Genomic DNA, 27967 nt, shown 5'->3' with positions numbered 1-27967 from the left:
CTGTCGGGAAGGGTGTGCCAGAACTTTAACCCAGACACAGTGAAGGAATGGCTGATTGTGGTGGATGGGGTGCCAAGCAAATGTGCTTTCCTGGATGGCATTGAGCTTCTTCAGTGTTGTTGGATCTTGTGATGGCCCCTAGGAATTGCAAGCGGAATCATGAATTGATTCCCAGTTGGGTTCCCCGAGGACTGATAATCAGCCCCCAGCCGGTGGAGCTTGTCTCCCTGTATAAGCAGGACCCTGAGAGGGGTGGCACGGTAGCACAGTGGTCAGCACTGCTGCTTCACAGCTCCAGGGACCTGGGTTCAATTCCGGCCTTGGGTCACTGTCTGTGTGGAGTTTGCACATTCTCCTCGTGTCTGTGTGGGTTTCCTCCCACAGTCCAAAGATGTGCGGGTTAGGTTAATTGGCCATGCTAAAATTGCCCCTTAGTGTCCAGGGATGTGTAGGTTAGAGGGATTAGTGGGTATAATATGTGGGGATATGGGGGTAGGGCCTGGGTGGGATTGTGTTCGGTGCAGACTCGATGGGCCGAAGGGCCTCTTTCTGCACTGTAGGGTTCTATGATCTGTGAACCCTTCAGTCCTGGTTGGGACAGGGTTGTGGTTGCTGGTTATTTTGTGAAATAAAAGCACCATTCCTGGCCGATTCATTCCCGAGCTGCACTTGGATAAGACTAAACTTGGATCTCCTTGTTTCAAAGAAGAGATCTCATGTGAGACAATGAATCGACGATGGAAATGCTGCCTTTGGTCAGTTGCGGTGGGATGTGTAAGATGGAAGTGAGGGGTGAACAGGAGAGGAAAGGAGCAGTGGGCTTGAGCAGGAGTGCTGATTGAGCTGAATGGAATGAGTCTTGCTGCGAGGATTTGTCACACAAAGGCCCGTACCGGTTTCTGCTTTTATTTATTGCCAGAACAGAAGAGCAGTGAAGTATCAACCTGGAACAGACCAGACACACTTGATATGCACAAGACAATGCAATTGAATTCCACTTCACGTAATTGCCTTAATAACTCCATTAGGGCCAGTCCCAGTCGGTGAAATGCCAGAAACAGAGAAGTGATGATTGTGCTTTGCAACTTCCCTCTCAGTGTTGTCTCTGTTCGGCAGACACGGTGCACCATCGCACGCTCTTCATCAGCTCATTTGACTTGTTGACTGAATGTGAAGTTTTGCCTTGATTCCCCCATCCCCAAAGCGTCTCAGCAAGTTCACAAACTTTGAGAACATTATGAATATTATTTATGCCTCATATTAGGTTCTGAGTTATTTAAACCTGACTCGCTTCACTCCCGGGAGATTTGGGATTGGAATGCGCTATGAAATATTCATGGCTGGAGAATGTGTGCAGTTCTGGTCTCCATATTATGAAAAGGATGCAGAGGCTCAGCTGAAGGTACCATTGGTCCTGTGCCTGCCACACAGCCTGTTTTAACCCTTATACTGTGGATAAAAAATTGTGAGTCGACATCTTGTTAGTACAGTAATATTTATTCACCCACCCAATTGTTAATCACCCACCCAATCAATACTAAGTTATCTGCAGAAGTTCAAGTCCAATACTAGACCTTGATTTAACTTTTGTGTGACTGGCATGGACCCAGGCAGATATTGGCCTTTATCTGTGTGTTGGTCTGTGTGGTCCTCTGCATAGCCTGGTCCTACCTGGTCTGAGACTCTGGCTCTGGGCTTCCTCCCTTCTTGGGTGTGGTGGCTCTCCTCGTGCTGGTTGTTGCTGGCGATGGTCACTGTTGTTGGTGTTCATTCCCTGGGGAGAGAGAAGGAGAAAGATTCCTCAGTTGTACAGCACCTTTAAACCTCTTTGGTTTCACTCCCTTTTTGGTTATTGCCAACCAATCGGTCAGGGCTTGATCACCCTGAGCGATAGAGTCCAATCGAGTGCTGCCACACAGATCTCTGAGTGTGTACCCAATGGCCTGTAGATGCTGGAGCGATGTAGGTCACATACCTCCCTCCCAGATAAGGGGTTCAGGTGTCCCTTTGTCTGGTAACTACACCAGGTTAACATCCCACAGGTTTAATTCGTAGCACAAGCTTTCAGGTATTGCTCCTTCATCTCACCTGAAGAAGGGGCAATGCTCCAAAAGCTCATGCTACCAAATAAACCTGTGGGACTTTAACCTGGTGTTATGGGACTTCCTACTGTGCTTACCCAGTCCAAAGCCGACATCTCCACATTCTGGTGAACAAGTATGTTAGATGTATGCAAGTAAGAACATAAGGACATAAGAACATAAGAAATAGGAGCAGGAGTAGGCCATCTGGCCCTTCGAGCCTGCCCCGCCATTCAATAAGATCATGGCTGATCTGTCGCTGCTCAGTTCCACATTCCCGCCCTCTCCCCATAACCCTTAATCCCCTCTCTTATCAAAAACCCATCAACCCGCTTCTTGAAAATATTTAGCGAGGCAGCCTCCACCACTTCAACGGGTAGAGAATTCCAGAGATTCACCACCCTTTGAGTGAAGAAGTTCCTCCTCAACTCCGTTCTAAAACGCCCCCCCTTTATCTTGAGGCTGTGCCCCCTAGTCCTACTGTCTTTTTTGAGCGGGAAGAGTCTCTCCACCTCTATCCTATCCATCCCATTCATCATCTTATACGTCTCAATGAGATCTCCCCTCATTCTTCTAAACTCCAACGAGTACAAGCCTAGTTCATTCAGCCTCTCCTCATAGCTCAATCCCCTCAACTCCGGTATCAGCCTAGTAAACCTCCTCTGCACTCCCTCCAGGGCCAAAATATCCTTGCGTAAGTGCGGCGACCAAAACTGCACACAGTACTCCAGCTGCGGCCTCACCAATGCCCTATACAGCTGCAGCAAGACCTCCCTACTTTTATATTCAATCCCCCTCGCTATGAAGGCCAGCATCCCATTCGCCTTCCTGACCACCTGCTGCACCTGCAAGCTGGGTTTTTGCGACTCATGCACAAGGACCCCGAGGTCCCTCTGCACCGTCACCTGCTGCAATTTTTCGCCACGTAAGTAATAGTCCTTCCTACCATTCTTCCTACCAAAGTGGACCACCTCACACTTGCCAACATTAAATTCCATTTGCCATTTCCTGGCCCATTCGCCCAGCCTATCTAGATCCTTCTGCAGACTCTCCACACCCTCCGCACAATTTGCCGTTCCCCCAATCTTGGTGTCATCCGCAAATTTCGACACCCTACACTCGGTTCCCTCCTCCAGATCATCTATATAAATGGTAAAAAGCTGAGGCCCCAGCACCAACCCCTGGGGCACTCCACTAGTCACCATCCGCCAATCCGAATAGCACCCGTTGACCCCCACTCTCTGCCTCCTATTTGACAACTAATCTTCTATCCACGCTAACACCCTACCCCCAACTCCAAGTCCCCTGACCTTCTGCAATAACTTTAGTTAAAGCAGAAGTATGCAAGTAACTTGAGCTAAAGTTTATTTATTATTGTCACAAGTAGTCCAACATTAACACTGCAGTGTAGTTACTGTGAAAATCCCTGAGTTGCCACGCTCCAGCGCCTATTTGGGTTACACTGAGGGAGAATTTAGCATGGCCAATCTACCTAAACAGCCTTTCAGACTGTGGGAGGAAACCCATGCAGACACGGGGAGAACGTGCAGCCTCTGCACAGACAGTGACCTGAGGCTGCAATCGAACCTGGGTCTCTGCTAGACACCTCGAGGAAACATGAGGAAAGTTTGGGTTCCCCGCCTGCGTGAATCACACCCTGCTTCCTGCTGCCAAAAAATTGGAGCTATCAGAAATGGGGGCAGGGGTTCCATATCTACATCCCACCCTCCGTTTTTTAAATCATGGAATCTTCCCTGTTCTTTGTTTTGTTTTTGTCTCCCTGGAAATCCTGCCCTAAGAGTCATGAGTCTTCAAAGTGAAGAAAGATAGTCGTTTTGAGGAGGAGAGATAATGGCATAAAGGTGAGCGAGCAGCCAGTGCGAACCATGTGCAAGGGTACGAGGATAGGGCAGGAGAATGACACTAAGCCTTGATGCTCACTTGGAGAGCCAGTACAGAGATGGTGGGCCGAATGGCCTCCTTCTTCACCGTAACAGTTCTGTGATTCTAACTCCTTCAGGGAAGGAGACTTGAGTTTTCAGAGCAGGCCTATGGATATCCAAACAATGAGATGGTGTAAATCTTCGGGTGGCATCTTATGACCCCCAGGGGTGGGAAGGGTGGGTCACACCGGTGGCCAGTGGTGAGCCACCTCCACCACTGGAAAACAAACCACATGGTGGGGGGAGTGAAAATCCTGCCCATGGAGTGAGGATGTGGATAAAGGGGATCCTCCCTTCACTCTGTGTCAGTTTTTCATTTCAGTTCAAACATGCAATTCAGACACACTCCCTTGCTAATTGGTTTAAATGTGTAATTTAGAGATGCTCCCTTGCTAATCAATGACCTTTCATGTTGCAGCTGGCCCTCCAATCGGTTTGGGGAGAGTTGTGTCTGGGAGCTGGCTGCACTCCAGGGCTCTGTAAGTTATCCTCTCATTCTTTTGTTGCATTGAAACCAGAAGGAGTTTTACTGTGAGAGAACACCCTCGGGTGTTAAGTCCATGATTGGAGGTGACTGGCTGTGCAGGACTCAGGCTAACCACTCGAAGAGTAGTTCTTGCTGAAACGGGCAGGAAGCCCGCAGGTGCCCACGTGGGCCGAGAGAAAAACTGGCTGGTTCTCAGGATGCTGTGATGCCCGTGTGTGGGGGAGGTGAGGGAGGATAGGTACAGAACTGGGAACCCCCGAGAGAGGAGCTTCAATCAGCCCAATATTTCTCTCAGCTGAATTTTGTTACGCCGAGGCTGCCAGCCAGGGAAATAGAACTATTTCCACTTCAACCTCTTGTAACCTACCTGTTGACAATTTGATGATTGGGTGTTGGAAAAGGTGGGTCTGGTGCTCTCTGCTCTATTTCCCCACCCAGCTGAGTGTTTATCTGCCATTTTAACTGCCAAGTCGGTGATGTTTGGGTCTTGTTTCTACTCGGGTGTCGGAGGTCAACAATATCTTTTTGCCCCGATGCGTATTTGACTGAAGGACAGAGACAGGGCTGTTGTGTATTTGACAAATCTGATTTACCTCACAGCAATGCAGATGTGATGGTGGTTCTTATTGGCAACCGATTTAATTAACAGTGCTTTAAAATATCTCAGTAATTACTGGATTTCTGCATGCTGTCCAGGGCCTATCTGGAAGCTTCTGTTTACTTTAGCTCTGAGGCTGTGCCCAGGCTCAATCAATGAGCATCAGTGAGTCAACAGATCAGTAATACCAGACAGGGATCAATTAAACTAATGAGCGTTACAATGGCTACCAGGAAAAAGCAGTGTCAGTGGAAGCATGGTCAGTGGAGGCTGCTGGAGGCCTCAAGGTCTTTTGCCCATCATAGGACTTCTCCTTGATTCATCCCAACCATAATCAGCTGGGTGTACCACCCAGTCCCTCCCCTCAGTGCTGGGCAATGTTCCCTTGGCAAAATTATGTGTTCCAAGGAATTGTACCCCCAGCAGGGTTTATCATGGGTGTACAGGATTACAGGGCTTCCTTTTAGTATTATTTGCTCTCTCCAGTACACCTGGTTGCAAGTGCTGTTCGCTCAATCAGATGCTTCGGAACATTGCCTGGATTTAGCCGTGCCAACGATCGGAAGTGGGGATGTGGGGGACGAACGACTGGGGAGGGGGGACAGGGGTCAGCATTCATTGCCATCCTATCAGTGAGGGGCCCTTCCCTTTAAGTTGTGAAATATGCAGTGTAGCCGGGGAATCTGGAAAGTTGCGATGGGCCATTCTGTGCTGCTCCTGAAGCTTTGCCTGGCTTTGTGAAGACTGAAATGGAATTAAATAGCAGGAGCAGCTTGCAGGATAAGCTCAAACTTTCTGTTGTAGAGTGTTAGTTCATGTCCAGTGTAACTGAAGAAGTCTTTGTTGACTCTTAAATGTTGATAGTGTGAACAAGCTTGGAGCTGTCTCAATGCTTGCTGGTACGCACGACATGCATTTTATCCCATTGTGTATCGTGTATGCGTGCAAATGAGCCAAACCCAAACATTGTCTTTGAGATTGTTGTCTTGCTGTTCTGGTTGGGATAAGACAGGCGCCATCTTAATGCTGCTGATGTACAGAATTTGTGAATACATCAACAGAACACCAGGGACACATTGCCTTAGCTGCTTACAGACAAATGTTATTTAGTCTGATGTATTACACTACGCTGTCCCCCATCAAACACTCCCAGGACAGGGACAGCACGGGGTTAGATACAGAGCAAAGCTCCCTCTACACTGTCCCCCCCATCAAACACTCCCAGGACAGGTACAGCACGGGGTTAGATACAGAGTAAAGCTCCCTCTACACTGTCCCCCATCAAACACTCCCAGGACAGGTACAGCACAGGGTGAGATACAGAGTAAAGCTCCCTCTACACTGTCCTCCCATCAAACACTCCCAGGACAGGGACAGCATGGGGTTAGATACAGAGTAAAGCTCCCTCTACACTGTCCCCCCCCATCAAACACTCTCAGGACAGGTACAGCACAGGGTGAGATACAGAGTAAAGCTCCCTCTACACTGTCCTCCCATCAAACACTCCCAGGACAGGTACAGCACGGGGGTTAGATACAGAGTAAAGCTCCCTCTACACTGTCCCCCATCAAACACTCCCAGGACAGGTACAGCTGAAGTACAAGTTGCTTTCCTTGTTGGCTTGTATTCTTTCTGTGCTGGGCAGAGACTTTTCAAACCTATTTCACATTGTACGGTTTCAGCAATCCATCATGAAAATGTTTAATGATTGAATCTGGTTTGACTTTGAATTGGATGTCAGGAGAGAATTTGACTGGCATCAATAGGTTATTCCTAATGATGCCAGCGGACATGACACAGGTACTTGGGGTCAGTTGCAAGTTCAGACAAATATTTTTTAAGAGATAAAGTAGATTTGTATGTGATATGGAAAACAAAATGTTACACTTTGAGCTGCGTAGCGATAACTGGCATCTATTGAATATAATCATCCACCAGTTTACAGCATTTGCACCTGAAATGGAATAAATGGAGAGTACATTTCAAGTACAATTATTTTTGGGACATGCTTGCAGGAGGCTTTCAACGAAATTGATTGTGGCATTTAAGCTTTGAAAGACATCTTCAAGTTTTGCAGCAAATGCTGGAAAAACTCAGCAGGTTGGCACCATCGAGAATCGGATCCCAAAAGTGCAAAAAGAGACCATTCGGCCCACTCAGTCTGTACCAAATCTTCGGCAGAACCCAGGCCAGCCCATCCCCGCTACCCCACACATTAACCTGGCTAATCCCCCCGGGATTTAGGGCAATTTAGCACAGCCTGGTCTAGCAGCATGTGTGGTAGGAGAAACAGGTAATGTTTTGAGTTGAGAGCTCTGAAGAGGAGTCGTAGGGGCTCGGAACGTTAACTCAGTTTCTCTCTCCACAGATGTTGCCAGACTTGCTGAGTATTTGCAGCACTTGCTTTCTTCATGTCAGATTTCCAGGATCAATGGTATTTTGCTTTTATTTCATTGCATCTTCAAGGTTCGATTAGTGAGGTGAGCTTGCATTTGTCAAGACTGCTCGTTGGACTTTGTGAGACATGGTGATTGTAGAACTGGCAGCAATTATCTTAATTGTTGATATTAGACTGGGAACGAAAGCCAGAACATCTCTGCACTGTACAGCTCCACAATGGGGTGATGACAGTAATCTCTCCCTCAATGTCAGTAAATCGAAGGAGATAGTCATCGACTTCAGGAAACATAGTGAAAACATGCCCCTGTCTACATCAACAAGAACAAAGTAGAAATGGTCAGGACCTTCAGGTTTTTAGATGTCCAGATCAACAACAACCTTTTTTTACTTTATTTTGTTATTGTCACATGTATTAACATACAGTGAAAAGCATTGTTTCTTGCACACGATACAGACAAAGCATATCATTCATAGAGAAGGAAATGAGAGAGTGCAGAATGCAGTGTTACAGTCGTAGCTAGGGTGTAGAGAAAGATAGGTCCATTCAAAAGTCTGACAGCAGCAGGGAAGAAGCTGTTCCTGAGTCGGTTGGTGTATGACCTCAGATTTTTGCATCTTTTTCCCGAAGGGAGGAGGGGGAAGAGAGAATGTCTGGAGTGCATGGGGTCCTTAATTATGCCGGCTGCTTTGCCGAGGCAGCGGGAAGTGTAGACAGAGTCAATGGATGGGAGGCTGGTTTGTTTGATGGACTGAGCTACATTCATGACCTTCCACAATCTGTCTGGTCTCTCTCTCTCTCTCTCTCTCTCTCTCTTCCCCCCCATGCCAACACTATAGTTAAGAAAACCCACCAATGCCTCAGAAGACTGAGGGAATTTGGCATGTCAACTACAACTCTCACCACTTTTTACAGTGGCACCATAGAAAGCATTCCTTCTGGGTGTATCACAGCTTGGTATGGGCTCCTGCTCTGTCCAAGACCGCAAGGAATTACAAAGGGTCCTGAACGAAGGCCAGTCCATCACTCATACCAGTTTCCCACCTACTGACACTGTCTACTCTTCCTGCTGCCTCGGAAAAACAGCCAACATATTCAAGAACTCCATGCACCCTGGGCATACTCTCTTCCATCTTCTTCCGCTCAGAAAAAGAGACAGAAGTCTGAGCTCATGTATAAACCAACTCAAGGGCAGCTTCTTCCCGTTGCCATCAGATGTCTGAATGGACCAACCATATATTAAGTTTATCTTTCTCTTTACCCTATCCGTAACTGCAACATGATAATCTAAACCCTGTCCTTTCCTTCTCCATATGTTCACTATGAATGGTATATCTTATTTATATCGTGCGCAAGAAACAATATTTTTCACTATCTCAATACAGATGATAATGAATCAAATCAAAGCCACTCTTTTGTGTGTGAATATGACCAAACAAGGATCCTTAAAACACTCGGCAAACTAAGATCCTCTTCCAGCCTGCTTGCACCAGACAACATCCCCGAGCCCCAATGACAAACTAGACCCTGGAAAAAGTTGACCATTTGATTAATTATTGTCACAGTATTAGTACACATGTTTTAGTACACAGTGAAAAGTATTGTTTCTTGCACGTTATACAGACAAAGCATACCATTCATAGAGAAGGAAACAAGAGGGTGCGGAATGTAGTGTTGCCGTCATAGCAGGGGTGTAGAGAAAGATCAACTTAGTGTGAGGTAGGTCCATTCAAATGTCTGTCAGTAGCAGGGAAGAAGTTGTTCTTGAGTTGGTTAGTTCGTGTCCTCAGACTTCTGTATCTTTTCCCCAATGGAAGCATGTGGAAGAGAGAATGTCCAGGGTGTGTGAAGTCCTTGATGATTCTGGTTGTTCTTCCGAGCCAGCGGGAAGTGTCGACAGAGTCAGTGGATGGGAGATTGGATTGTGTGATGGATTGGGCTTTGCTCACAACCCTTTGTAGATCCATGCGGTCTTGGATAGAACAGCAGCCATACCAACCAGAAAGAGTGCTTTTTATGGTGCATCTTTAAAATTTGGTGAGAGTCAGAGTGGACATGCCAAATCTCTTCAGTCTCCTGAGAAAATTGGTGAGCTTAAGTATCGTGTCAGCATGGGGGAGACCAGGAACAGGTTGTTGGTGATCTGGAAACCCACAACGTGAAGCTCTCGACCATTTCTACTTCATCACCATTGATGTAGACAGGGGAATGCCTTCCACTATGGTTCCTGAAGTTGATGGCTATCTCCCTCATTTTGTTAACATTGAGGGAGAGATTATTCTCCTTATCGCAAGTGTCTCCTCTCAGTGAAGACAGAGATGGATGACAAATGTCATCATTGGCTCAATGTTCTGGCTTGGCCTTTGGGCAACTGTAGCCAAGGAAAGTCATGATCTTGAGCAGGGAGTATTTGGGAGTGAACTAAATTGTTCCTCATTTTCCCTTCTCCTTGGAACTCAATTTGAAGCAATTTATTCCACTCTGCCCCTTTTGAGGTGTTTTTCTTTTGGCCGTGTGTACTCATTTAACTTGGACACAGACACAGGTATAATACCAGCATCAGGTAGTTGGGCAGAATGGCCTGTTTTTAGGCTGCACAGTCTACAAAATGTTATGTAAAATGGAGAACCCACGTTGATCAGTGGTTTAACACAAAGGGTGTCATCGCTTGTGTAAAGATCAAATTTGTTTGCATTGGTGAGTGCCTCCAGTTCCTGTATTTCTCTTTGGGGAGACCATGAAGGTAGAACCTTTGTGACATGCACTGAGGTTGGTCAGAGCTGGAATGAGTTGAATAAGCCTCACGAGGTTGGCTTCTTGGAGTATCAGCTCCCTGATTGAGGTCATAATTACCTGCAGGGAGACTCACCCATACAGAAATATGGCAGTGTCAAGTCCATTGCCTTTCCTGATTCTGACTGTGCACCTGAAACACTGAGTGGAATAGAGTTTGTCAATCAAGGGAAGCTGGTGAAGGGACATCGTCTTCTGAGGAGTTAGTTCAAGAACCTTCCATTCAAGTCCTGTCTTGCCAATTTGTCTGGGCTGTGGTCTACATTGCTCACTGTGAACACTCTAGACATGAGGGTTCAGTCTTGATGACTCTCCTTTTTCACAAGAAGCACAAGTCCACTTTCTCAGCCTCTCCTGAGAACGTAAGACTCCTGACCCTGGTTTCTTCATTTTTAACCTTGGCTGGTCTCAAGAAAATGACCAGACATTCAAAGCACATGGAAGAAAAGGAGAACTTTTTTCATTGTCTCGCAGGATCTCAAGACAGTCTTCGACTCTCTACAGCCAATGAGGCACTTGTTACCCGCCAATAATCTAAACACCCTTCAAGCATTCCAGTTTAATGAGAGAAACAAGAACAGGAGTTGACTTAAACAGTTGCAAATCTCTAACTCTTTATTGAACTTCAATTGTTAACTGAACATAAACTTCAATTATTTAGCTGAAATTAGATAGGACTGAGTTGAGGAAAATTCTTAGCCAAGGAATATTCCCCATTATAAAATCTATCATCTCTCTGAAGAATCCTTCAGGACACACTTCTTAAGATGGTAAATCTCCATAGTGTTGATGCTGGCAAACAAAGGACTGGCATGTCTTTTCTCTCCAAATTCTTGACTTGCTTCCAGAAGATTCTCTGTCATCCAAACAATTGGGTAAAAGGAAAGCTATCATGTAGCTCGAGCAGCCAGTGAAATTACTTGTACACGTCGCCGCTATATTTAGCTCAAACTGCATGTCCCTCACACAATGACAAGTCTATTGGAAATTAAACAATTTCCGGTATTTGGTCGACCCAGAAGTCTTCAGGTCACAGTCCCCAGACCAGGGGAGGCAATGGCCATGTGGTATTATCACTACTTTATTAAACTAAAAACCCAGCTAATGTTCTGGGGACCTGGGTTCGTATCCTGCCACAGTAGATGGTGGAATTAAAATCAAATTAAAATATCTGGAATTAAGAATCTACTGATGACCATGAAACCATTGTTGATTGTCGGAAAAACCTATCTGGTTCAGTATTGTCCTTTAGGGAAGGAAATCTGCCATCCTTACCCGGTCTGGCCTACCTGTGGCTCCAGAGCCACAGCAATGTGGTTGACTCTTAACTGACGCAATCGGCCTCATTTGGAATACTGTGTACAGTTCTGATCACCCTATTATAGAAAGGATATTATTAAACTAGAAAGTGGACAGAAAAGATTGACTAGGATGCTACTGGGACTTGATGCTTTGAGTTATAAGGAGAGGTTGGATAGACTGGGACATTTTCTTCTGGAGCGTAGGAGAGTGAGGGGCGATCTTACAGAGGTCTATAAAATAATGAGGCGCACAGTTCAGCTGGATAGTCAATATCTTTTCCAAGGGTAGGGGAGTCAAAAACTAGAGCGCGTAGGTGAGAGGGGAGAGATACAAGAGGGTCCAGAGGGGTTATTTTTTTTCACACAGAGGGTGCTGAGTGTCTGGAACAAGCTGCCAGAGGTGGTGGTAGAGGCAGGTACAATTTTGTATTTCAGACAGTTACATGGGTAAGATGGGTATGGTGAGACATGGGCCAAATGTGGGCAATTGGGACAAGCTTCACGATTTAAAAATAAGGGTAGCATGGACAAGTTGGATCGAATGTTTCCATCATGGAAACACTCTATGGCAACTGGGGATGGGCAATAAATGCTGGGCAGCCAGCGACGCCCACATCTCCCGAATGAATAAGAAGAAAGAACCCTGAGTCAGAGTAACTGGTTTTAATTAGAAGCTGACCAAAAATTCCAGCCCTTTAAAGCCAAGATTGCCACTACTGTTGTTAGAATCATTGTCGTAGTTGTTCTTTCTCCACCTGCATATTTATAAAATGTGTTTGCTGTTGTAATGTGGGAATTCTGATGGTGTCACAGTGCATAGCAAGGTTCCACATTCAGAAATAACCTGATACTGATCAACTCCACCTCATGCACATGCCTCATGTTTGTGCCTCTCCATCTCCATCACGCACTTGCACTAGGATTGAATGGAAGTAATAAGGAGAGAATGAGGAAGCGATGGCCTCGTGGTATTATGGCTAGACAGTTATTCCAGAAACTCGGCTAGTGTTCTGGAGACCTGGGTTCGAATCCTGCCACGGCAGATGGTGGAATTTGAATTCAATAAAAACCAATCTGGAATTAAGAATCTGCTGATGACCATGAAACCATAGTTTTTCTGACAATTGACAATCTGATTCACTAATGTTCTTTAGTGAAGGAATGCTTGCCATAGGACAGCATAGTGGTTTGCATTGTTGCTTCTCAGCACAGGGAACTGGGTCCGATTCCCGGTTTGGGTGACTGTGCAAACTCTGCACAGACGTTCTCCCCATTTCTGTGTGGGTTTCCTCCAGGTGCTCTGGTTTCCTCCCACAGATCAAACAAATTGGTTGCACTTAAACCTGGTGTTGTCAGACTTCTGACTGTGTTCCTCCCACAGTCCAAAGATGTGCTGGTTAGATGCATTGGCCATGCTGAATTCTCCCTCAGTGTATCCGAACAGGTGCCAGAGTGTGCCAACTAGGGGATTTTAACAGGAGCTTCATTACAGTGTCAATGTAAGCCTACGTGTAGCTAATAAATAAACTTTAAAACTTTAAATCTGCCGTCCTTACCCGGCCTGGCCTCCACGTGACTCCAGAGCCACAGCAATGTGGTTGACCCTCAACTGCCCTCCGAGGGTAAGTGAGGACAGACAACAAGCACTGGCCAGCCAGCAACACCCGTGTCCCACAAATGAGCGCGCTGAAGCGAGCTTTAGAAACTTGTGTTGTGTGGAGACTGTGTGGAAGTGCTGTGTAAACGTACGGGAAGGTTTTTCTCTCCCCTGGTGTCCCTCGTTAGCTGTCAGTTCCCAGAGTGTGTTTGTGAAAGCTTCAGTCAATGCTGTAAACAGGAGGAGGATGATGCATGGCTGGAACACTGTGTTACTCCACACTGGGGCCACGCTGCATTATCTTGGGCTTGGTGGAGTAAATGTCAGTCGTCTCCAGTCATGGCACTGCGGGAAGAAGTCAAAGGGACATCAAGAAGCCATTCTTTCTGACGCTCCCTGCTGGGCCACTCTGGTGTGGCACAGCTGTCGAGAAGAGAGGAAACCAGCCGCCTGTGAAATAGTCTTTCTAGTTTTATTTGTATTTTTTGAGATGGTGCCCGAGCCTTGTTGGAGCTTTTGGCCCTTTCCTCACGTCGGTTCGATCTTCTCTTCCCCCTGCCCCCAGTATGAGCTGATAGAGAGGTGGGCAGCAGACTTGGAACTGGGTGAGAGGCAGTTCTCACATGGTGGACCTCACCATATCAAGCCCCTGGTTAATGTTTCCCGTTGTTGTACCTTTGGCCTCAGCAAGGTGAGCGATGGGGTATGACCGTGCATCCCAGGATTGAGTTCACTACCGCAGAAAGCACATGAGGCCAAAACATTGTGTGATTTCATGAAGAAATCAGGCAGAGTTCTTTGGAGCTAAAGGGATATAAAGTTTATTTATTGGTGTCACAGTAGGCTGAGATTAACACGGCAATGAAGTTACTGTGAAAATCCCCTGGTCACCACACTCCGGCACCTGTTCAGGTACACCTGAGGGAGAATTTTAGTATGGCTGATGCACCAAACCAGCACATCTTTCAGACTGTGGGAGGAAACTGGAGCACCTGGAGGAAACCCACGCAGACACGGGGAGAACATGCAGACTCCGCACAGGAATTGAACCCAGATCTCTGGTGCTGTGAGCTAGCAGTGCTCATCACTGTGCTACTGTGCCACCCTAGATATAGCTCTTGGGGGCTAAAGGGGTCCAAGGGATATTGAAGGAAAGGGGGGGATCAGGATATAGAATTAGATGATCAGCCATGATCAAAATGAACAGCGGAGCAGATGCGATGGGCCAAATGGCCGCCTCCTGCTTCTAGTTTCTGTGAACTGCTGAGGGGAAGGATAGCATTCATGCTGCATCCTTCAGAGCTCTGCATCCATACTTCAATGCTAAATGATCAACCTCATTGGCAACCCCATATCTAACTGTTGCCTGGACGTTCAGTGAAAGGACCACCTGTGAGTGAGGCATCTCCAAACTCTCAAACACTGATCCCAAAATATAATTCAACACCTCAGGCAAAGAGAAAGATTGGGTCAGAGAAAGAGTGTGCCTTTCAATAATTGAGGAAACTGCAGCAGATTGTTTGTAGAGAAGTGTGGAAGAGAGGTGATGACCCAGTGGTATTATCGCTAGACTAATCACTAAACTGAGCTAATATTCTGGGGAGCCGGGTTCGAATCCCACCACGGCACATGGTGGAATCTGAATTCAGTAAAAGTAATCTGGAATGAAGAATCTACTGATGACCATGAAACCATTGCCGATTGTCGGAAAAACCCATCTGGTTCCCGAATGTCCTTCAGGGAAGGAAATCGGCCATCCTTGCCCTGTCTGACCCACATGTGACTCCAGACCCACAGCAATGTAGTTGACTCCGAACTGCCCTCTGAACAAGGACAACGAGGGATGGGCAATAAATACTGGCCCATCCAGTGATGCCCATGTCCCACAAATAGATTAAAAAAATAGGGCCCATGTACAGTTCAACAAAGTCTGACTTTGCTCAGCTAGTGGTTTCTGTTTCTCTCGACAGTTGACCAGAAGGAGCAGTAAAACCATGCAGCCTGAAGGCCTGGCCTTCCGAACGTGATGGTTTTTGACTGGGGAGCTGGCTCCAATTGGGCAGTGCATCATGGGGTGATGGGTGGAGTAATGTTAATGTCACTGGGCAAGTAATCCAAAAGACCCAGACAAGTGCTCTGGAGGCATGGGTTCAAATCCAACTGTGGCAGCTAGAGAAATTTAAAGGTGGCATGGGGCACAGTGGTTAGAGCTGCTGCCTCACAGCGCCAAGGACCCAGGTTCAATTCTGCCCTTGGGTCACTGCCTGTGTGGAGTTTGCACATTCTCCCCGTGTCTGTGTGGGTTTCCTCCAGGTGCTCTGGTTTCCTCCCACACTCCACAGTTAGTGATTGTGGGTTTTGCATGAAAAGAAAAAGATGTAATTTGCACACTTTGATTCAAAATAACAAGAAGAGGTTTATTGAAGGAGCTACGGCTTGTATTGAGTAGAAACTGAAACTCAAAAGTGCCTGGGAAACATCTCAATGACATCATCATCAAATTTTCACTCAGAAAAGAAGCTATTTATTAGTGTCACAAATAGGCTTACATGAACACTGCAATGAAGTTACTGTGAAAATCCCCTAGTTGCCACACTCCGGTGCCTGTTCGGGTACACTGAGGGAGAATTTTGCATGGCTAACACACCTAAGCAGCATGTCTTTGGGACTGTGGGAGGAAACCCACACAGACACAAGGAGAACGTGCGAACTCCACACAGGCAGTGACCCAAGCCGCGAATGGAACCTGGGTCCCTAGCGCTGCGAGGCAGCTGTGCTAACCTCTGAGCTGCCCATGTGTGATGGTGAAGGGTAGTGGGAATCTGGAATGTGCTGCCTGGGAAGGTAGTGGAGGCCGGAAACCTTACAAACTTAGAGGTTGGATAAGCACTTGAAATGTCATAAGGATAAGAGAACAAGTGCAGGAAAATGGGATGAGTGTGCCTTTAGAGGTAGATGTCAGTACAGACTGGATGGGCTGAAGGCCAAGGGAATAATATGATGCAAGCGGCTTTTTATCCTAATCACTGGAATTTTGACTCTCTTGTTTGTGTGCTACGAAGAAGGAAGCCATCCATTACAGAGCGATAATTAATTAAAGTGCGTTAGTTACGATGGAACGTTTCCCAGGTTAATCCAGCTGTTGCTTCCATTTTAAAATCCTTGCAATGTCAGAGCCAGCTGCTCAATAATATCGAGCGAGAGAAGGGAAAAAAATTCCCCGAGGAAAAATCTATAGATTATTCAGGCAGGATCTGGATGTCAAGTCAGGGGCTTTTTGTCAATGATGGCAAGAGAGCTGTGGGACTTCCAGGAGAGACAGAGGTCTAAGTGTTACAGTGGCCATGAAGGATACTGAGTTGTGGGAGTGGATCATCAATAAATCCCCCCATGTGGAGTGCAGGTTTCTCTGTGAAGTGAGTGGGAGCTTGCCCAACGAGAAACAAGCAGCGGGAGTTTAAAACCCAGTGTGTAGTCGATCCAGAGCTGGGGACTTGTGCTGCTGTGTACCTCACACATGGCCTTTCCTCCAGGTTAAATGCAGCAGTGTGATACCGGAAGGCCAGCCCTGGGGGAGAGTGTTGCAGTAAGGGTGGTGGATTTTTAGACTGGGAAAAGGCCTTCCGACTCTTGGCTGATGTTGGGTCCTCTCTGGCCACGTCCCAATGCGGCGAGATTGTTCTGTCGAGGTGGCCGGTTCCCCCCTCCAAAATAGACCTGGGAACCTCCCTCTGATCCATCCGGCCTTCTGATTCGCCCTGGCTGAAGTATCTCACCAGCTCGACTTGCGTACATCCCATCGGTATCACTCACCAGGGAAGAAGCAGAACAGACGGACAATGTCCTGTGAAATGAGGTGTGACCCTGAGCTCCATCAGGATAGGTGACCGAAAGCTTGTTCAAGGAGGTTGGTTTGAATGGAGGAACATGTAAAAAGAGAGACTGGAGGAAGGAATTTTCAGGACAATGGCCCAAGGTTGTTGAAGCCACAGAGAATGAGAAGCAATACACATGCGAGGTAGAATCCCTACAGTGCAGAAGGAAGCCATTTGGCTCATCCAGTCTGCACACCCAAAAATCCCACCCAGGCCCTATTCCTGTAACCCCAGGTATTTACCCTGCTAATTACCCCTAACACTAAGGGGCAATTTAGCATGGCCAATCCACCAAAGCTGCTCATCTTTGCACTGAGAGGAAATTGGAGCACCCGGAGGAAACCCACGCAGACACGGGGAGAACATGCAAACTGCACAGACACCCAAGGCCAGAATCAAACCTGGGTCCCTGGCGCTGTGAGGCTGCAGAGCGAACCACTGTGTCGATCGTACCACAAATACTGAACATGAAGATTGTTTGCCTCACTGCACCCAGTTGTACACTTTTGGTCATCCTATTATTAGAGAGGATATTATTAAACCAGAAAGAGTGCAGAGGAGATTTACTCGGATGCTACTGGGACTTCATGGATTGAGTTACAAGGAGAGACTGGATGCTTTTCTCTGGAGTGTTGGAGGCTGAGGGGTGATCTTGCAGAGATCAATAAAATAATGAGGGGTGCAGATCAGCTAGATTGTCAATATCTTTTCCCAAATGAAGGGGAGTCTAAAACTGGAGGGCATAGGTTTTAAGGGGAGAGATACAAAAGTGCCCAGAGGGGCAATTTTTTTCACACAGAGGGTGGTGAGTGTCTGGAACGAGCTGCCAGAGGCAGTAGTAGAGATGGGTCCAATTTTATCTTTTAAAAAGCATTCAGACAGTGACATGGGTAAGGTGGGTATAGAGGGATATGAGCTAAATGTGGGCAATTGGGACTAGCTTAGGGGTTTAGAAAAAAGGGCAGCATGGACAAGTTGGACCGAAGGGCCTGTTTCCATGCTGACTTTGAAACTTTGATTCTAATTCATCCAACCAGAAAGATTGATGAGCTAATAGTGGTTTCCTGGGATTTCTTTTCATCTGTCTGAAGATTCCAATTTTTTTCTTTCATGATCCCAGGTCATGCATTGCCACTGTTGTCCCACATATTGGCCATTTGTTTCAATGAAGGATAATGCCTTGGCATCGACCATAAATCTACCCTTTCCCAGCTTCAACTGGAGACTGGTCTCAATGGTTCAATTTAAAGCCCAACTCAAGCAGGAGAGCTTGACCTATGAGGAGCATGTGAGGACTCTGGGTCTGTACTTGACAGAGTTTAGAAGGATGAGGGGGCCATCTTATTGAAACTTTTGCTCTATCCAGGCCTTTCAGTACTGCGGATGTGAAGATGGTGTTTCTGTTTGTTGGACAGACTGGGATCAGAGGGCACAGCATCAGAGTCGAGGGATGATCCTTTAAAACAGAGATAAGGAGGCCAGAGAGAGGTGTATCTATGGAATTCTTTACTGCAGTAGGCTGTGGAGGCCAGGTTATTGAGTGTCTTTAAGATAGAGATAGGCTTTTGATAAGAGGATCAAAGTTAATGTGGAGAATGGGCTTGAGAAATTGATCAGCCATGATTAAATGGCAGAGCAGATAGGAGCAGAATTAGGCCATTCAGCCGATGTCTTATGGTCTACTCATGATTTACCACTTCCAGTTCTTGGACTGTCTCATGAGATGACTCACTTTCAATGTCATGAGGCCAGGCTTCTCTTGTCTTTGCTCATATAACTCAGAACATTGACATGGGGATTAGCGTTACAACTGTTTTCCGTGCTACACTTGGTGTCTGGATGACTCCCTTTGTCGAAGATTCAAGATCCCGTCCGACCATGTCTTAGCAGAGTCTGAGTGTGACCTCCGATACATCCTGTTCAATTGTTTTTATAATCTAGTTCAACATTCTATTGGCTATGTTCATTGTTTGGATATGTTAGCTTCAACCAACCACGAGACTGAGGTCGTCTTCAGTTTTATTTCCAAACTAATTCATCAGCATTAACAAAGAATGTGAACAACTATAGTTAAGAAAGCCCACCAATGCCCCTACTTTCTCAGAAGACTAAAGAAATTTGGCAAGTCAGCTACGACTCTCACCAACTTGTACAGCTGCACCATAGAAAGCATTTCTTTCTGTTGTATCACAGCTTGGTGTGGGCTCCTGCTCTGTCCAAGATCACAAGGAACTACAAAAGGTTGTGAATGTAGCCCAACCCATCACACAAACCAGCCTCCCGTCCATTGACTCTGTCTACACTTCCCGCTGCCTCGGAAAAGCAGCCGGCATAATTAAGGACCCCACGCACCCCAGACGTTCTCGCTTTCATCTTCTTCCTTCGAGGAAAAATATACATAAAAGTCTGAGGTCATGTACCAACCGACGCAAGAACAGAACAGCTTCTTGCCTGCTGCCATCAGACTTTTGAATGGACCTACCTTGCATTAAGTTAACCTTTCTCTACACCCTAGCTATGACTGTAACACTACATTGTGCACTCTCTCCTTGCCTTCTCTATGAATGCTATACTTGGTCTGTATTGCGCGCAAGAAACAATGCTTTTTGCTGTATGTTAATACATATGACAATAATAAATCAAATCAAAAGAGGTGCTTACCCTCCCAATTTGCAGGATCTTACAAATGTCTATTCAATTTTTTCCTGTTATTCTATAACTACATGCAATCTGAAACCCTTGATTAGATTCCAGTTTACAGCTTGTATTATTATTCTGCACATCAGACCTTGTGTTCTCCTCAAATAGATTCCACCCTGTAATTCACTCCTCGGGGAGCTATTGTTTTCTGGATGATTCCCTGTGTGAGGCCAAAAAGATTGCTCAGATTTTGACAACTCTGTCTTGCTGAGTTAAGAACCCTGTGAAGAGTTGATCCAACCCACGTGGCTCTCACAACCCCAGATAACATTGTATTGAACACTGAGGAAGAGAGGAGCATGGCAGGGAATGGATTCTGGGCTCGGTGGAAGATGAGAATAAAATTCGGACCCTGTCAATCTACAAATGGTTCAGTCACAGGTGCAACAGGACTTCAAGTAATTGATTTTTTTAATCAAAAATACATATAGAAACATAGGAGCAGGAGGAGGCCATTTGGCCCTTCGAACCTGCTCCACCATTCATCACGATCGTGGCTGCTCATCCAACTCAATAACCTAATCCTGCTTTCTCCCCATAACCTTTTGACCCCATTCGCCCCAAGTGCTATATCCAGCTGCCTCTTGAATACATTTGATGTTTTCACATCAACTACTTCCTGTGGGAATGAATTCCACAGGCTCACCACTCTTTGGGTGAAGAAATGTCTCCTCACCTCTGTCCCTACCCTGAATCCTCAGACTGTGACCCCTGATTCTGGACCTCCCCCCCCATCGGGAACATCCTCCCTGCATCTACCCTGTCTAGTCCTGTTAGAATTTTATAAATCTCTAAGATTCCCCCCCTCACCTCATTTGTCTGAACTCCAGTGAAAGCAATCCTAACCTGGTCAATCTCTCCTCATCCATCAGTCCCGCCATCCCCGGAATCAGCCTGGTAAACCTTCACTGCTCTCCCTCGAGAGCAAGAACATCCTTCCTCAAAGAGGAGACTAAAAGTGTACACAATACTCTAGGTGTGGCCTCACCAAGGCCCTGGATAATTGCAACAACACAACAGTCCCTGGAGGCACTGCCCATTGGGTATGGGGCTATGCCAAGAGGTTGGGACTTTGGGGGGGCTGATGGGAGCAGAGTCCCACTGCCCCCACCCTGCGTAGGAGTCGGTGAGGGGGGGCAAGGAGGGAGGCCAGTGATCGGGGTAGGGTAGGGGGTGGTGGGGTAACTGTGGGAGGGGGCTGGAGATCGGCGCTGGCTGGGAGGGCATGTCGGGGCCGAGCCTGGGAATGGTCGGGGGGTGGGGGGGGGGTAGCGAGTGGGCCATTGGGGAGGTTGGAAGGCTGGTGATACGGGAGGGGGGGGGGGGGCGGGGGGGTGGGGGGGGGGTCATGGGGCTGGCCAGCGGAGGCTGTCAGTGCGGCACTGCACATGTGCTGGTTTTGGTGCTGACAGATAAACGCGTGCGCGATGGCCCACTCAGCACTCTGATCCCAGCCAGTGGGGAATAAGTTCCAGCCTGAGTTTTTAATGATATTCACACTGGCCTCTGCACTACCCAGAGTTTGGGAGATTCTTCTCTGAACTCCCGCTGAAAAAAAACAGCGTGAATTACTCCAGTTTCCACACAGAATTTTTTTTGGGAGAATTCCGGCTGAGAAAGGAATGAACGTGTATCGATTTGAAAATTCCCAGCAGGAATGGTAAATGATCTTTAAGTAACACCACAGCAAGGTACCCTCACACTGATCTGCTTACAAATTGGAATTCATGAGGCATTTGCGTTTCACATTGGTTTTATTTCATCTAATTGTGCATCCTGCAGCGTTTATTTTAATTGTAGGAAATAGTAATTGCTGTTTGATTAAAATGTTTGATTTTTCCATTGATCAAATGTATTACTGTGTTATGTAAAGGACTGATAGAATTTGAGAATCATTGTCAGGACATTAGCTGAGGAAACTAGGCGAGGTGATTGGCCCAGTGGTATTATCGCTCAGTTATTAATCCAGAAACTCAACTAATGTTCCGGGGACCCGGGTTTGAATCCTGCTACGGCAGATGGTGGAATTTGAGTTCAATTTAAAAAAAAAAATCTGGAATTAAGAATCTGCTGATGACCATGAAACCATGGCCGATTGTCGGGGAAACCCATCTGGTTCACTAATGTCCTTTAGGGAAGGAAATCTGCCGTCTTTACCTGGTCTGGCCTACACGTCATTCCAGATGGCACGGTGGCATAATGGTTAGCACTGCTGCCTCTCAGCGCCAGGGACCCGGGTTCAATTCCAGCCTTGGGTCTGTGTAAAGTTTGTACGCTCTCCCCCTGTCTGCGTGGGTTTCCTCCGGGTGTTCTGGTTTCCTCCCACAGTCCAAAGATGTGCGGGTTAGGTTGATTGGCCGTGCTAAATTGACCCTTAATGTCAGGGGATTAACAGGGTAAATATGTGGCATTACGGGGATAGGTTCCAGATGGGATTGTGGTTGGACAGAGTTAATGGGCCAAATGGCCTCCATCTGCACTGTCGGGATTGGATGATCTCTGTTTAATGCTGTCAGAAACCCGCGATGGGGGTATGTCATCTGTGGAACAGGCAGATCAACGTTTCAGCTGACTGACTGCTCTGTGTTCTTGGTGGTCGTTTGATTTTGCTGGTGTTGATATTATCACACTTTTGGAAAACTTTACAACTCATCAGCCACGATTTTATGCTCCCCACTGCCCCCCCCCTTCACCCTGCTCATCTTTCAGAAAATGAAATAATTGCCTGAAAAATCAATTGGAGTGAAACAAAGTTTTGAAATTTATTTATTTGTGTCACAAGTAAGGCTTACATTAACACTGCAATGAAGTTACAATGAAAATCCCCCAGTTGCCACATTCTGCTGCCTGTTCGGGTGCGCTAAGGGAGAATTTAGCATGGCCAATGTGCCTAACCTGCACATCTTTCAGACTGTAGGAGGAAACCCACGCAGACATGGGGAGAATGTGCAGACTGCACACAGACAGTGACCCAAGCTGGGAATCGAACCTGCGTCCCTGACGCTGTGAGGTAGCAGTGCTGATCACTATGCCACTGTGCTACCGTGCCACCCAACAAACAGTCACGCGCTGTGTGATATTGAAGTTCCTTCTGCTGCCTCCAGCCTATTTCACCAGTCACTCTGACTGTCGTTTATCATTGGCCGAACTCTCTGTACCCACGTTATCTTTTGCTCATCATTAAAGCAGCACAGTGGGTTAACACTGCAGCCTCACAGTGCCAGGGACCTGGATTCGATTCCCGGCTTGGGTCACTGTGTGGAGTCTGCAGGTTTCCTCCGGGCGCTCCAGTTTCCTCCCACAGTCCGAAAGACATGTTGGTTAGGTGGATTGGCCATGCTAAATTGACCCTTGGTGTCAGGGGATTAGCAGGGTAAATATGTGGGGTTATGGAGATAGGGTCTGGGTGGGATTGTGGTCGGTGCAGACTCGATGGGCCGAATGGCCTCCTTCTGCACTGTAAGGATTCTATGAAGAATGTACAAAATCTGAGGGCAATTAAAACCTGACATCAATCATTCTTCATAGAGGAGAGTTGTAAACTTCTGCCTCTTTGCAGATAGCCGTGTTTCACTCCAGGAAGGTCTCTGGACAATGACCCTTCAGCCTAGACTGCCCAAGCAGCAGAAGCAGTTTCCCTTATTTATCCCATGTTCCCCTGAATTCGTTTGACTTGACTTGATTTGATGATTTATTGTCTCACATATTGGTTTCCAGTGAAAAGTATTGTTTCTCGCGCACGATACAGACAAAGCATACCGTTCATAGAGAAGGAAAGGAGAGAGTGCAGAATGTACTGTTGCAGTCATAGCAAGGGTGTAGAGAAAGATCAACTTAATGCGAGGTAGGTCCACTCACAAGGAGGGAAGAAGCTGTTCTCAAGTCAGTTGGGACGTGACCTCAAAAGTTTGTATCTTTTTCCCGATGAAAGAAGGTTGAAAGACAGAATGTCCGGGGTGCGTGGGGTCCTTGCCGAGGCAGCGGGAAGTGTGAACAGAGTCAATGGATGCGCGGAATGCTTTAATCCAATCACCCATTCTATATTGCTGAGAATAGGTAAGTTCTCCCCATCACCTAACCCTGGGAATCCAGGTGTAATTAATCTGATAAATCAATTCAATCCAGGGCTAATAAATCTTGTCTGCGGTGTGGAATGCATCGCATGTTCCCATTGCTCCAGGTCTGGTCTAACCAGGGTTTTGTACAGCTATGGCGTGACTTCCACCCACTTGGATTCTGGTTCTTCAGAGCTCCGGGGATTAGTGGCACAGTGGTTAGCACTGGGGACTTGAGTTCCGTTCCGGCCTGGTGTTCGCACATTCTCCCCGTGTCTGCGTGGGTTTCCTCTGCGTGCTCCGGTTTCCTCCTGCAGTCCAGAGATGTGCAGGTTAGGTTGATGCTAAAATTGTCCCTTAGGGGGATTAGCAGGGTAAATGTGGGGGATTTTGGGAAATGGGGTGTGAGTGGGATTGTGGTCGGTGCAGACACAATGGGCTGAATGGCCTCCTTCTGCACTGGAGGGATTCTATGATTCTAATCCAGGGGATGAATGGTTAATTGCTGGAAACACCAGGGCAAGCCCCAAGTGTTTGCAACCCAAATGGCGAGAGGTTCTGGTGTACTGGGGCATGGCCTCAAATCACCAAATGGTGCCAAAAAAAAACCCCACCGTCACCTTATTGGCAAATCATCACGATATCTGGAGGTGTTGAAGCACAGGAAAAAGGAGGTGTGAGAAATAATCGGAGGAAGTGTAAATTAATTGGGGCTTTACTGTATGGAAAGTTGGAATGATTCTCTAAGGAGGCTGTACGGCTTGTCAGCTGAAAACTCAAAACAGCCCTTCATCCACAGGTGACCTTTCCTGTTAATTCAGGATGAGAATTACATTTCTGTTGGCCCTTTTTGTTTCCATTTCGAGAGAGCGGCTGATGCGGAATTGGACAAAGTTGCCACGGGGAAGTAGGTCGGGGTGAAGGAACTCGGGAACAGGAGTTGGCCATTCAGCCCCTCGAGCCTGTTCCCACGTTTGATGAGATCAATGGGCAGAACGTCATGGCCGTGTCGTGCTGGTGGTGGGGTGCGGGAGGAGTGGGGACTGGCTATTGGGGCCGTAAGATGTGGTGAGTCCGTTCAAAAGCCTGTTGATTTGATTTATTATTGTCATTTGTATTAGTATACGGTGAAAAGTATTGTTTCTTGTGCACGATACAGACAAAACATACTGTTCATAGAGAAGGAAAGGAGAGAGTGCAGAATGTAGTGTTGCAGTCATAGCGAGGGTGTAGAAAAAGATCAACTTAATGCAAAGTAGGTCCATTCCAAAGTCTGACAGCAGCAGGGAAGAAGCTATTCTCGAGTTGTTTGGTTCGTGATCTCAGACTTTTGTATCTTTTTCCCGAATGAAGAAGGTGGAAGAGAGAATGTCTGGGGTGTGTGGGGGGTCCTTATTACGCTGGCTGCTTTGCTGAGGTGGCAGCAGCAAGTGTAATTAGAGTCAAAGGATGGGAGGCTGGTTTATGTATCGGGGTACAGAGAGAAGTATTGTTTCTTGTGCGCTATACGGACAAAACACACCATTCATAGAGTACACCAGGGAGAAGGAAAGGAGAGGATGCAGAATTTAGTATTGCAGTTACAGGCAGGGTATAGAGAAAGACCAGAGTGTTCAATAAGTCTGATATCAGGGAAGACGCTGTTCTGGGTAAGATTCTTCCCACAGCCCATAGCTTGCAGGTTGGGTGGATTGGCCATGCTAAATTACCCCTTAGTGGCCTCAGATGTTAGATGGATTTGCCAAGGTAAATGTGTAGGATTAAGGAATAGAGCAGGGAAGAGGGCTCATGGTTAGGCCATGCTAAATTACCCCATAGTGTCCCAAATTAGGTTAGTGGGATAAAAGCGTGGGATAACAGGCTTGGGGTAGGGTGTGAGCCGAGGTGGCATCCTCTGTTGGGGAGTCAGTGCAGAGTTGATGGGTCGAATGGCCTCTTTCTGCACTGTAGGGACTGTGTGGGAAAATGCAAGTTCTTCTTTTCAAACCCCCTGCCGATACACGTGGCCTGTGACTTGTCCAAAGACTCTGGGTGGGATTTGACTGCCTCGCTCACCCTGAGACTGGGAAATCCCACCCCAGGTCAATGGACATTGCTCTAGTCTGTCCCTCGCCTGCTCCGATTCCCGTGGTGGCCGAGAGATGTGATGAAATGTTGACCATCAGCTGACCCTCTCTCCTCCTCCCACCTGCAAATTGTCTATCCCTCCTCTCCCCACTGTTGAGGCATCACAACTGGCCAGCCCAGGCACAGATCCATCCAACAAGACACCGAGCTGGGACATTGGCTCACTCAGGCCAATGGTCAATTTTTTAAACAATGATTCCAAAGGAGTGGTTAGCAAGGGGTATTTAAAAGAAAAAAAACAATTTTCAGGATGACTCTCCCTTTTAATTGTAGGTCAGTGAGTGCCTTATTTCACCAATTACTGCTCCCAGTTTCCATGGGAACAGATCACAAGTCCTCTTGTTCAATTGCCGTTCGTAATCACTCGGAAAATATGTGCAGCCGCTCCTGATTTTCTTTCTTAGTTTGGGAATTTTGGTGTTAGTCCAGGTGAGAGTGGGTGGTGGGGGTGGGGAACTGGGTGCTCGACACTGCCCTGGCCCTTCAGCACGGGACAGGACAGGCTCCGAGAAGCACGGGCAGTGTAAGGCAACCAAAGATGTCGAAATCCACACACAATAGAAGAAAGATTTGCATTGAGGTGGCAGATTTCACTGGATGCCTCAAAGCTGCTTTGTAGCCAATCGAACACTCATACTCACTGTTGTGGGATTTACCTGCCTCAGGTGGGGTCGCTGAATCTCCACAGTGCAGAAGGAGGCCATTCGGTCCATCGAGTCAGCACTGACTCTCTGACAGAGGGTCTTCCCCAAGCCCACCCTCTGGCCCATCCCCATAAACCCCACTCATTCCTCCAGCCCACACATCTTGGAACGCTACAGGGCAATTTAGCATGGCCAATCCACCTGTCCTGCACCCACTCTCCAAAGAACATCGCACCCAAACCGTCACCCCACGCACCTAACCTGCTAATTCTCCTAACCTGCGTGTTTTTGGTCACAAAGGGGCAATTTAGCACGGCCAATCCACCTAACCCGCACATCTTTTGACTGGGGGAGGAAACTGGAGCACCCGGAGGAAACCCACACAGACACGGGGTGAATGTGCAAACTCCACACAGACAGTGACCCAAGCTGGGATTCGAACCTGGGTCCCTGGAGCTGTGAGGCAGCAATGCTACCCACTGTGCCGCCATGTTGCCCTCAGAGGTGGAAAGCCCTGGAATATCCAACCATTGGAGCTGTGGGTGCTCAGTCATCCTACGTTCAAGATTGGGATGGATGGTGGGGATATTCTGGCCGTTTAAGCTGGAGAATTGGAAGGGAGAGGGAGACAGATTAGACCACAAAGCCTTGCTGCCTGTACTCTCCTAGGTCAACATTTTACCATGGCAGGATTTGAACCTGGGTCCCCAGATCGAGCCTTGGGGTTCTGAATTACCACTGTGCCTCTTTGCCTCCCCAAAGAGTCTGCAGTTGTAGAAAGACAATACAGAGTCTGCACTATCTCCATGTATAGATAGATGCTCCGGGGCCAGCATTGCCGTCACGGCATGTTGACTGGAAAAATCCTGCAGGCGGTAGCCGTGCCAGTTTGCAACTTGATGAGCGCGATAGCTAATCACTGCTGCTGTCTTTGATGGTGTGAGCTGCCATATTGGATGGAGGCCAAAGAGCCCATTGCATTGATATGCTGCTGATGATTACACTGAGCGATTAAGTATGTGGCGTACCTGCCGGAAAGGATTAAAGCTAATTATGCAGCTAATTTGTGGAAATTAAACACTTTTTTTTAAAGAATAAACCTTCGTGGGCAAATGGGCCTTTGTACATCTCAGTGCAGCTCATGTATCGTGGCTGATTGTACTGCTGCTGTTGTGTTGCCAGGATGTATGTGTCTATCCAGGAATGGGCCTGTCTCCTGTGAAACCAGCCCAATGCCCACGGTCCTTGTCACCTGGAATTTCGTTATGGGTGGCTGGTTTGCTCAGATGGTCAGAGAGTGGTGCGAAAAATGCCAAGGTCATGGGTTCGAACCCCGTGCTGGCCAAATACCTTATTTCCCCCAGTGCC

Source organism: Carcharhinus amblyrhynchos, chromosome 34, assembly GCF_965287045.1.
Source record: "Carcharhinus amblyrhynchos chromosome 34, sCarAmb.v2.hapA, whole genome shotgun sequence".
In the NCBI taxonomy this organism is placed as follows: Eukaryota; Metazoa; Chordata; class Chondrichthyes; order Carcharhiniformes; family Carcharhinidae; genus Carcharhinus; species Carcharhinus amblyrhynchos.
This window is presented reverse-complemented; position numbering follows the sequence as displayed.